The sequence below is a fragment of the Pleurodeles waltl genome, chromosome 1_2 (assembly GCF_031143425.1).
Source record: "Pleurodeles waltl isolate 20211129_DDA chromosome 1_2, aPleWal1.hap1.20221129, whole genome shotgun sequence".
Classification (NCBI taxonomy): domain Eukaryota; kingdom Metazoa; phylum Chordata; class Amphibia; order Caudata; family Salamandridae; genus Pleurodeles; species Pleurodeles waltl.
This window is the reverse complement of record NC_090437.1, coordinates 1,037,134,144-1,037,146,589: the sequence shown is the minus strand read 5'-3', so window position 1 is coordinate 1,037,146,589 and position 12,446 is coordinate 1,037,134,144.

The window sequence follows — 12,446 nt, the reverse complement described above, 5'->3', positions numbered from 1 at the left end:
TTTGGAATTTTTTGTCGTGGGGGTTTGTGGGTGATGTGGGTGTGTGTTTTATATTGTATAGTGTGTGTGGGAGTGGTGTGGGTATGTGTATCAGGTGTGTGTATTTTGAATTGTCCAATGTGTTTGTGTTTTGTAAGAGTGTGTGTATTTTGAGCATGGCGGTGTGTACCGCCAAAGGAATACCGCGGTTGAAAGACCGCCACATGGATTCGTGTGTGGTGATAGTGTGGGCGTATTTCTGTTGACGTGACGTGGAGGTTTTGTTTTCACCAGTTTATCACTGACCTTTGGTGTGGCGGACTTGAGTGGGTGTCTAAATTTTGGCGGATTACGAAATGCGGGTCATAATAGCTGTGGTGGAATTCTGCGTCCGCGGCGGTGTGTTGGCGGTCTTCTGCACAGCAGTAAGCGGCTTTTACTGCCAATGTTGTAATGACCGCCTTGGTGTGGCGGACTTGTGTGGGTGTCTAGATTTTGGCAGATTCCGGGCTTTGGGTCATAATGACCGTGGCTGAATTCCACGGCCGTGGCGGTGTGTTGGCAGCCTTCTGCACGGGGGTAAGGGGCTTTTACCACCAATGTTGTAATGGCCCACTTTGTATTTTACTATGTTCTGCCCATTTCATAAGTTGGCACATAGGGCCTACCTTGGACCTATTTTAAAAAGGGCTAATTTTCAAAAAGTCAGGCCAGCCCTCCTGTTCTTACAGATGCTGGAGGCGGTGTGGTGTTAATTGTCCTTCATTTCCTAAAGGTGGCAGTGAGGCAAAGGAATAGTATGGAGTGTGAATTTGATACACCGTAGGGTGTGGGGGATGGACTGTATTGCTGATTTTGCATAATTGTACTTGTTTTAGATTTGACTGTTTTTATGTATCATTACTTTTTACTGTTTTATTAATTGTCTGCACTTATGTATGCTTTTATGGCTAATCAGCTGAACTGAATATAGCTAATTAAAGGAGGAGGAGTCAAAGTTCTTCTCAGTGAAGTGCCACATCCTTTCCCTCACAAATTCAATTCTTCCAAGACGTACAGTTAATTTTATATAAAACTAATTAGTCAATAATGTTTGAATTGCAATTTGAAATCTAGGTAAATTTAAGTTTGGGAAGAGAAGCTGGGGTAAATAATGAACCAAATGTGGTATTCTGGGCACAGTAATCCCATTGTGGCAGTCTGCCTATAAAGAATGGTGTTGCTTTTGGATTAGGAATTTACAGTATTGACTCTAGAATGGGGGATGTGAGTTTGGTATAGTCTTTGTTAGTCAAATGTTGATTAATGTTGCCATTATTGCAAAACATACAAATGTGGTTTTGCAGGTTATAGTAGAGGTGGTAAGCCCTAATAAGAACAATGAGAATACAAGCACTAGTCACTGACAACATGGCACAGATATAACATGAGCAACAACATTGTAGTAACCATGAGGGGTTGAGACTCAAGACAGTACCATAGATCAAGCTGGGCAATATCAGAGCATATAGGAATCAGAGGGGTACCACAGGGAGAGAGGTGCTGAAAGAAGGGAAGGGGGTTAGAAGGTAGAGGGGGAAGGGGGGAAATGGGGTTTAAAACGGTGGGACCAATGGATACATACATAGCTAGGGATTGTGGAGAAGCCTGCCTCTGAAATAGTCGAAAGACACCAAATTAATGAGAGGAATGCCAGGAAGAACTCACTAGTGTCATGGAGAGGAGGGTTGGGGAGTGAACATTATTGGTCGGGGCTTACATGAACCCTAACAATTGGACCTAAATTTTGTTGGTAAAAGGGTATATGATTAAAACTCTCAACGCATGTCTGAAGCATGTTCCATAATCGTATAGCAAGGCTTTTAACCTCAACATCTAACAGTGCAAATAATTGATAATGGTAGAGCAGTTTTGGAAATGTGTCTTGGCGTCCGATTAAGATGGCAGCACTATACTGAAGCTTCGCAGGAAGGTGGCACAGGCGGCCATATGGAACCGGTTCCTGGAGTCAGCGGCACCTTCAAAGTCAAGCAGAATGTAGGTGAACACTTTTGCTTTGCATGAAGGTCATCCATGACTCCTGGGACACTTAATTTCACAATTTAGACGAGGTTCTCACTTTCCACAAATGTGACCACTATTCCATGCTTGAGGCGATGTGCACTATGCACATTCTTTCCTCCTCATCCAAGTATCCATACTTTTTCATCTCATAACACTGCAACTTCACTTTTGAGGGAAACTAATCTTATTTTTTATCAAGTCTGGACATCATTTAATGTCGGTTTCTGACTTTTTTCTCCTGCTTGGGGATACCTCTTATTTGGCCTTAAAACCTGCAGTGTGTGGTAAATTCTTAACTTGTCTTCTCTCACACAGTGACATATATTTTATGGGCAAACAGAAAAAATGTAAACAACTTCCTGTCATTCCAAAAACAAGCTCTTCAAATGTCCCCTAACTTTTTTCCCTCTTATTAAAATGGAGGACTCTATTACACATGGAAGTCCTAACTCCTGTTATTCCTAGGTAGTACACGCCATTTCTGCGCAATGCAACACAGGTGTTAAACACCTTAAAAAAGACGCTTCTTCATTTACCCAATCTCCTCCTAACACCTCAATAGATCTCTTGCTGGAGGAAATTAGAGCTTTGTGTCCATTTATGGAAGAAACCAACACTAAATTGCAGAACCTCAGCGACAGGTGGTCGTGCATGGAAGAACGGATATTTACAGTGAAGCAATAAGTCACCAGTTTCAACAACACTTTTCTCAAAGTGAGTGTCTTACAAACACAGGTTACCTCACTACAGAAGCAGGTTGAAAATCTTAAAAACCATAACAGAAGGAATAACTTATATATCTATGGACTTTCGAGGGCTCAGAGGGATCAAACTCCACCTCATTCTTCAAATCCTATTTACCTCAGGTGTTGGAGAATTGAACAGATCCACCACTTATTATCCAGGAAGCTCTCAGGTTGTGTCATCCTCCTTCTGCCTCTGCTACTTCCAAAAAAACAAGAAGAGTTATTGTATATTTTTTGGAGTACACCAAAATAATGCAAATTATCTCCACTGCCAAGGAGCTTAAGCACATCTCCTGGTCTGATTATAACATTTTCTTTTCACCGGATTTCGCTAAGAGCACTACAGATCGTTAAAGGGGATTTTAAAACCTGTGACCACTTCTCCACTCAATAGGGGCTCCCTGGGGGCTCTTTCATCCTTGCCTCTTTAAGGTCACATATAGTAATAAAATGATGACATATCCATCTCATCTTCAATCTTTTCTTGCAACATGTAAAGTGGAGAACATGGATACTACTGCATTGTCTTGTTCATCAAAATGGTTTACACTTATTTATTTTTATGGTTCTTTATATCATAACATTTTAGAACGTAATTGACTCATATGCAAAAGCATTGATATCTTCACCCTATTTTAAAACATATTCCAATAACTCATATTTATTGTCACTTCTTAGAAATTAAGTAATGTTGATTGTTTTTGTATATTACATATAATAACTAACTTCACGTTTTCTTTTTATTACAGGAGTTGTTCCCTCGTATATGCGCGTCCTTGTCTTAAGTTTCATGTCCTGTTGTCCTCATCTTGCCTACCCCGCTGGGGTCTAGGAGTACCTTCTTCCTAGCGTGATTCCCCCTCATCAAAGTTATTTTAGGTCTGTTTTGCCTTTTCACTGTCCTTGTCATTCCCTTCTTGCAGTTTCTCTTTCATTGCTGTATTTCTATTGCACCTTTTTTCCTTTCTTCGGCTCTATTCTCTCTTTTCCCCTCTTTTCTTTCTACTACCTTTTATTCTTGCAGATATCCTCTTTGGTTTGTGATATTTAGCCATCTATTATTTTCTAAGTTTATCATTATGAATTTCAATACTCTGGCAGATTGTACCTTCCTTTCTGCATTTTTCAAAGCTCCTGACTTCGGTTTCTTGGAATGTCAGAGGCTTGAATTCCCCTATCAAATGTCAGAGAGTTTTATCGCATTTGTCAAAACTAAATGGTCATATATCTCTCCTACAGTAATTGCATCTTTCAGAAACTGAGGCCCTCATTATGACATTGGTGGTAAATCCCACTTACCCCCACGCTGACTGCCGCCAACTTACCGCCGCTGTGGCGGACATCCGTTCACCATATTATGACACACACACATACCAATCCGTCACTATTCAGCCACAAACACAATTCCGCCACACCAAAGGTAAGTGATAAACTGGCGGTATCAAAACCCACACCGTACCGCCAACAGAACAACACCCATCACATTATGACTCACGCATCACCACGGCGGACATTCAATGGAGGTAAACCATTGGCAGTACATACGGCTGCGCTCAAAATGCATACACACAATCAAAACAACACCACATTGGACAATTCAAACAACACACACCTGACACCCATACACACCCACACCCACCCACTCACACCACTATAAAACATTCCCCCACATTACCAACAACCCTTTACCATTACAAACAATTGCCACCAGAGGTACAGAAAGACCACAGACACAACCAGAGCCACACACTACCTACACCTATACACCACCCACGCACACCACATCACACACCCCAACACATTACCCTACAAACCCTCACCTACACACCTCACACAACACCCATGGCACCACAAAGACACCCCCTAATCATAGAGGAGGAACTAAGGGTCATGGTGGAGGAAATCATCAGGGTAGAGCCTCAGCTATTTGGAGGACAGGTGCAGCAGATATCGATAGCTAGGAAGATGGAGCTATGGTGGAGAATCGTGGACAGGGTCAATGCCGTGGGACAGCACCCTAGAACTAGGGATGACATCAGGATGAGGTGGAATGACCTACGGGGGAAGGTACGTTCCATTGCAGCAAGACATAAACTCGCTGTATAGAGGACTGGCGGTGGACCCCAACCTCCGCCCCCGCAACTCACAGCATGGGAGGAGCAAGTCTTGGCAATCATGCATTCTGAGGGCATGGCCGGAGTAGGAGGAGGACTGTAATCTGTTAAGTCAACTCTTTACTACTATCTCCCCCTACCTGCATGCCATCACATACCCTCACCCTCACTCTCATCACTCCACCATGTCCCACACCCCTCACCATCACATCTCACTCATCCCAATGCCAAGCCCTGCATGCCATACCAATGCATGGACACCACTCACAGCCCTGCATGGACACCTATCACTGAAGCATGCACACTAGAGAGAATCAGCTATACCACCACATACCAATTTACACAAGTGAAAGCTGCCAGGACAAATACAACCAAAGAAGGCAAGCCACGGATGCACAATATGTCAGACACAGAAACCATAACACATCATTTACATCCCCACAGGTACCCCAGCTAATGTCACTGGAGAGGAGGAGCCAGCACTATCCAGTTCCCCAACAGAAGAGGCCCACAGTGATGACAGCAACTCTAGTCTTCTGGATCTGGATGACCAACCTGGCCCATCAGGGACCTCTGGACAGTCGGTTACCCAGGGCAAGTCACACACCACCACAGAGCCTCCCCCATTGGGAAACTCCACCACAGCACCCACCCAGCGTACCCACACCTCTGTCCCCAAGACACGTCAATCAGCAGTGTGTCCACTTCTACAGGGACCCCAGGCCACACCTCATACCCAAGACAATCAGGGACCTGGGGTCAGTGGCAGTTGGCCCATGGTTCAGGCGACAGAGTCACAGGCCAACATGGAAAATAGGAGGACTGCTGTGCGCCAGGAGGAGGACAGGCCAGGAGAACGACTCTCCAGGAGGCACTTGCAGAGATCCTGGGAGCATATCAACATTCCAAGGACACAATGGGCCAGATCCTGGACAATGTGCAGGAGAACAGGTGGCTGCAGGACGGACAGTACCAGGGGATCAGGGACGACTTGCAGGCCATCAACACCACCCTGGTCTCCGTAGCAGGGGTGCTAGCAGACATGGCCAATGTTATGAGGGAGGCAGTCACACAACAGCAGGCCCCTGCCTCTAGCCAGACATCTGAACAGCCTTCCACCTCCGCTGCCACTAGTGGATAGGAGGCCCCGTCACAGGACCAACAGGCCAACAGCACCCCTCCCCTGCAGAAGGAGAACCACCCCACAAATGTTCCCTGCGATCCAGACAGAAGCCAGAGACACTTGCCAAGACCCTGCCAAGAAATGAGACTCTCTTGATTGTCACCCTTGTGTCCCACACAGTCATCTTGTCCACCTTGAACTGCCATTGCTCCCCTTCCTATGTCCCCTTGAACAATGCACTTGTGCTAGAGACTAGAACAATACCCTGGACTTTCCATCATCATCGCCCCATCCCATTGCACTTGTCCCCAATATTTTAGTACTTCAATAAACACCCTTGGAAAAATGAAGTATGGAGTATGTCAAATATTTCAAGTATGTATTCAATTAACCAGGTTCAAACATTGCAATTCAACTGTACAGTAAATGAGCATATGTTAATGACTTGTAGCTGGCTGGAGTGATCACACCAGGAGCTATTGTGAGGCACCAACATCTGTAAAATGAATTGCCAAAGGGTACAGGAAGTTGGCATAGAAGTGGGAAATAGTAGCATGCCACTGTCACAGAAATTCAAGATAATTACAATGAAATGTGAAGTAACACTGTCTTACTTGTGTGTCATTGGAAGTATCGTCTGATGACTGCTGTTCTGTGGTCCTCATCCTCTGCCTCCTCATCTTCACTGTCAACAGGGTCCACTGCTGTCACACGGGCATCTCCAGCCTCCTTCTCCTGCAGAAAAGGCACATGGCGTCTTAGGGCAAGGTTGTGCAACATGCAGCATGCCACTGTTATCTGGCAGACCTTCTTGGGCGAGTAGCACATGGATCCACCTGTTAGATGGAGGCACCTGAACCTGGCCTTCAGGAGTCCAAAGGCCCTTTCTATTATCCTTCTGGTATGCCCATGTGCCTCACTGTAACGCTCTTCTGCCCTTGTCCTAGCATTCCTCACAGGGTTCAGCAGGCAAGATAGGTTGGGGTAACCAGAGTCATCTGCAATATTGAGGGAGAACATTTAGCCACACACTATTCCATATGGCCCACACCATACCCATACGTCAACATTTACTGGCTGTGGACCAGGGCTCACCTATTAGCCACACCCTGTTCCTCTGTATTTGGGCCATCACATTTGGGACGCTGCTATTCTTCAGGACAAAGGCATCATGCACCGACCCAGGATACTTAGCATTGACATGGGAGATATATTGGTCCACCAGGCACACTATCTGTACATTCAGAAAGTGGAAACTCTTATGATTTCTGAACACCTGTTCATTTTGACAGGAGGGAACAAATGAAATATGTGTTCCATCAATTGCCCCAATGATGTTGGGGATCTGTCCCATTGCATAGAAGTTGGCCTTCGCTGTGGCCAAATCCTCCAACTGAAGAAATACAATTTAGCTTCTCGTGTTTAATCAGGGCAGACAACACTCTTGTCAGCACTATTGAGAACACATTCCTGCTGCCAAGCCCACTGTCACTTGGAAAGAACCAGTTGCCAGGAAATGGAGCTCAGATAGAACTTGCACAAGAGGGGGGATCCCAGTGGGGTGACGGATAGCAGATATCAGGTCAGGCTCCAATTGGGCACCAGGTCTGTGATAGTGGCCCTGTCAAGTCTGTAGGTGAGGATGATGTGTCTGTCCTCCATTGTTGCCAAGTCCACCAGGGGTCTGTACACGGGGGTATGTCTCCATCTCCTATTCATCCGCATTTGGTAGCAATCTATGGGGCAAAAGATTGAGGAGCCGGTCACAAACTGAACAATGGGGCTACATCAGAACATTGCATTCTGTTAACTTGTAATGAGTCAGTGTGAATTGTCCAGTATGTCCATATTTAAACAGTGACGCAACATTTAACCTGGGCCTTCCCCTCCCTAAAATGCTTCCCATGCCACTGGATTCAAGCTAGCCTGGCTGATGAGGGGTGAAACCCCGAAACCGGTCCCAGGATGCTTGTTTCCGGTCCAGTGAGGACCTGGCTTGGCAGTTCAGGCTGGACTGTTCCCATGAAGAACAGGGTCAAGACTGATTTGCATATGGCTGGGTCCAAACTGGGGTGGCATGGTGAGGAAAAGAACGATGGATTAAACCCAGATCTGTGACTGGGGGTGAGTGTTTGACAATGTTCAGCATTACGTCCATCACTTGTTGTTTATGCTTTGTCGCCCTAAGTGGGAAGGGTATGCCCAGATGTGGGTCTCGTGCTTCCCATGCCACTGGATTCAAGCAAGCCTGGCTGATGAGGGGTGAAACCCCGAAACCGGTCCCAGGATGCTTGTTTCCGGTGTAGTGAGGACCTGGCTTGGCAGTTCGGGCTGGACTGTTCCCATGAGGAACAGGGTCAAGACTGATTTGCATATGGCTGGGTCCAAACTGGGGTGGCATGGTGAGCAAAAGAACGATGGATTAAACCCAGATCTGTGACTGGGGGTGAGTGTTTGACAATGTTCAGCATTCCATCCATCACTTGTTGTTTTTGCTAAGAAGTTAAAGGGGCCTGCCCCAGCTGCTGCCAGAAAAACTAAGGGCCATATTTATACTCTGTTTGCGCCAGATTTGCGTTGTTTTTTTTTACGCAAATTAGACGCAAAACGAACTCCATATTTATACTCTGGCGTTAGACGCGTCTAGTGCCAAAGTTCATGGAGTTTGCGTCATTTTTTAGCGTGGACACCTACTTTGCGTTAATGATATGCAAGGTAGGCGTTCCCTTCTAAAAAATGACTCCGAGGCATGTGCGCCGTATTTATACTCCCGGGAAAAAATGACGCCCAGGAGTGGGCGGGTCAAAAAAAATGACATCCAGCCGCTTTTGCGTAGTTTTTTAGCGCCTGGTCAGGGCAGGCGTTAAGGGACCTGTGGGCTCGGAAGGAGCCCAGAGGTGCCCTCCCATGCCCCCAGGGACACCCCCTGCCACCCTTGCCCACCCCAGGAGGACGCCCAAGGATGGAGAGACCCATCCCAGGGAACTTAAGGTAAGTTCAGGTAAGTATTATTATTATTATTTTTTTTGTGGCATAGGGGGGCCTGATTTGTGCCCCCCTACATGCCGCTATGCCCAATGACCATGCCCAGGGGACATAAGTCCCCTGGGAATGGCCATTGGGCAAGGGGGCATGACTCCTGTCTTTGCTAAGACAGGAGTCATTTCAATGGGGGTTGGGAGTAAAAAAGAAAAGCACAAATCGGGTTGAGGCAAAAATTTTGCCTCAGCCTGACTTGCCCCATTTTTTGATGCCCAAGCTCCATATTCCCCTACGCCGGCGTTGCCTGGTGTAAGTCATTTTTTTTGACGCACACCAGACAGCTCTGCCGGCTAACGCCGGCTAACGTCATTGAATAAATACGCCGCCCGCATGGCGCTTCAGAATGGCGTTAGCCGGCGTTAGATTTTTTGACGCACAACTGCGTTGGCGCAGTTGTGCGTCGAAAACTATAAATATGGCCCTAAGGATCCTGCCACAGCTGCTGCCAGGAAGACTAAGGATTCTGCCTCATCTGCCAGGAAGAGCAAGGAGCCAGCACCAGCAGGCAGGAAGGGCAAGGGGCCTGGGGCAGGAACTGTGATGGAGCCCCACCACCAACCAAGGTTGTGTAGCCATCCGAGGCTGCAGGGGATGGGCAGGAGCCTCCCCCCCAGCAGCAGCAGCACCATCACCACCAGTGAGCAGCTGTCCGAGGTTGCAGGGGATGGGCAGGAGCCTCCCCCCAGCAGCACCACCACCACCATTGAGCAGCCGTCTGAGGATGAAGGGGATGGGCAGGAGCCTCCCCCCAGCAGCAGCAGCACCACCACCACCACCAGTGTGCAGCTGTCCAAGGTTGCAGGGGATGGCAGGAGCCTCCCCCCCCAGCAGCAGCACCACCACCATTGAGCAGCCATTCGAGGTTGCAAGGGATGGCAGGAGCCTCACCCCCGCAGCAGCACCACCACCACAATTGAGCAACTGTCTAAGGTTGCAGGGAATGGGCAGGAGCCTTCCCCTCAGCAGCAGCAGCACCACCACCATCATTGAGCAGCTGTCCGAGGGTGCCGGGGATGGGCAGGGCCCCCCACCCCAGCAGCAGCAGCACCACCACCACCATTCAGCAGCCGTCACTGCCGGTGGACAGTATGTAATCCTGCCTCCATGGGCTGCTGTGCAGCCTTCCCCCTGCAAATCCAGTGGGTATGACATCCACCTGAGAGACTGTGACATTGCACTCCCCAGGATCAAGAGCACAGGGCACGAAGCTCCCTCCAGAGCCAGTGGGTAAGATACCGACCTCCCCCAGACTCCCCAGGATCAAGAGCACAGGGCACAATGCCCCCTCCAGTACCAGTGGGTAAGACACCCACTTGAGAGACTGTGGCCTTGCACTCCCCAGGACCAAGCACAGGGCATGTTGCCCCCTCCAGAGCATGTGGACAAGTCACCCACTTGAGAGACTATGGCCGTGCACTCCCCAGAACCAAGTACAGGGCATGTTGCCCCCTCCAGAACCAGTGGTCTTGTTCCATCTGCTGGATGAGGTGCCCCCGTCTCCCGTCTCCCTGAGGTGCCTGCCTATTTCCAAACTTATGCCCCTGCATTGTTCTCTCCGTGTTGAGGCAGGTGCCATGTGTTGCGTTTGAATTTGGCCTGTGGCCATGTGGACAACGTACATTGTGGACTGGGCTGTGTCCCTTTTTATGTACATATGTATATATCTATTAACTTGCCTCACTTATTTATCTTGATGTGTTGCTCTCATTACATTCACTTTTTCTAAAACATTTTGTCCTTGTATTTTTCATCCGAGGTACAGGGTAAATATGTGTTAGTACTGCAGCTGATTGTGTATATGGTGTTAGGGGTGTGTGTGTTGTGTGTGTGTGTAGCACTCTCTTTTTCCTCCCCCCTCCCTTGTGTGCTAGGCGGCTGTACTCACCATCGTCATCTTCGCTGTCGTTGGTGTTCGTGATGGAGCAGCACATAGAAGTCCATGGGGAAGACATGCAGCTCGGACCCCATGGTGGTGTGGTTGTTCCCTGTGTTTCCAATGGTGAGTCCTTTCCCTTCTGAGGTCTGTTTCTGACAGTCTTTTGATGTCGTTGGTACCGCCTTGGAAAAGTTGGCGGTTTCCTAGGTCGTAATACTGTATGGTGGGCGGAACATTAACTTCCACCTGGCTGTAGGCGGCGCCCTGGTGGTCGATGTGGTACATTGGCTGTCTTTCGAAGATAACACTGCCATGGTCATTATTTGGCGGTAATTACCACCGGCCTGTCGGTGGTATTACTGCCACTTTTATGCCAGCCGCCAGGGTTGTAATGAGGGCCTGAGTCTATAAAAATGCATAAGGAGTGTGTAGGTGAAGTGTTCCTCACCAGGAAATGGGAAAAAACACGGAGATAAAATTCTGTGTCATAAATCCTTACACATCCAAAAAGTGTCTCAAGAAATAGACGAAGAGGGGAGATAGATATTGTTAAAACTCTATATAGATGAGATTCTGATTATACTACTTAATGTATATGGTCCTAATGGTCCAGACTGACAATTTTAGTCTACTATTTCTTGGAAATTGATCCAGTATCCTGATGATCATCTTGTTTTAGCAGTCGATTGTAACCTGTTTCTTTTACTCTTTTCTGGATAGGCAATCTTCAGTTCATTATGTCCCAAATTAATACCAAAAACCATTTGCTCAAGGTACATAGCAACGACACCTAACAGATGTCTACCATCTATGCAACCCAACACTAAGAGAATATACGTATTCTTCACTGGTATATCATACTCAGTCATGGCTAGATTATATTTTCCTTTCTCACAGTCCTTGCATCTAGCAGAAATTGTAGCTATATTCATATTAGATCTTGCCCCAGTTTTTATTTCCTTCGCTTTATTACCTAAACATGATTCCCCTCAAAGATGATGATTCAATAACGCTTTGTTTTTATGAATTCCTTCTTCATAATTCTACAGACACTATCCCCTTTCATACAATATGGGACACCTTCAAACACCAGCTCGAGATTTTGTTATCAATTGTGTATCTAAAAAAGGAAAATGTCTTGAGTGCAGTCCAAAGAGATTTTTGAGGAAATAAAATGTCTTGAACAGATCTATTATACTTCCCACACACATTCCTTGCTAAATCACCTCATCAACGCTCAGTTTCTATTTAACAATGATAATGGATCTTCTTACTTACTTAAATCCAGAGCCAAATATTATGGAGGTTAAAATAAATCAGGGAAACTATTGGCTAACTACCATAAAATTAAGAACAATTTTCTCATTGACTCCATCAAGAGTGAAAATGACAAAAGATATCATAATGATTCAGACATTCTATCACAATTTAATAATTGTACACTAAATTATATTCCCCAGAACATAAACCTTTACATTCTGACATCTTAAAATAATTATCGT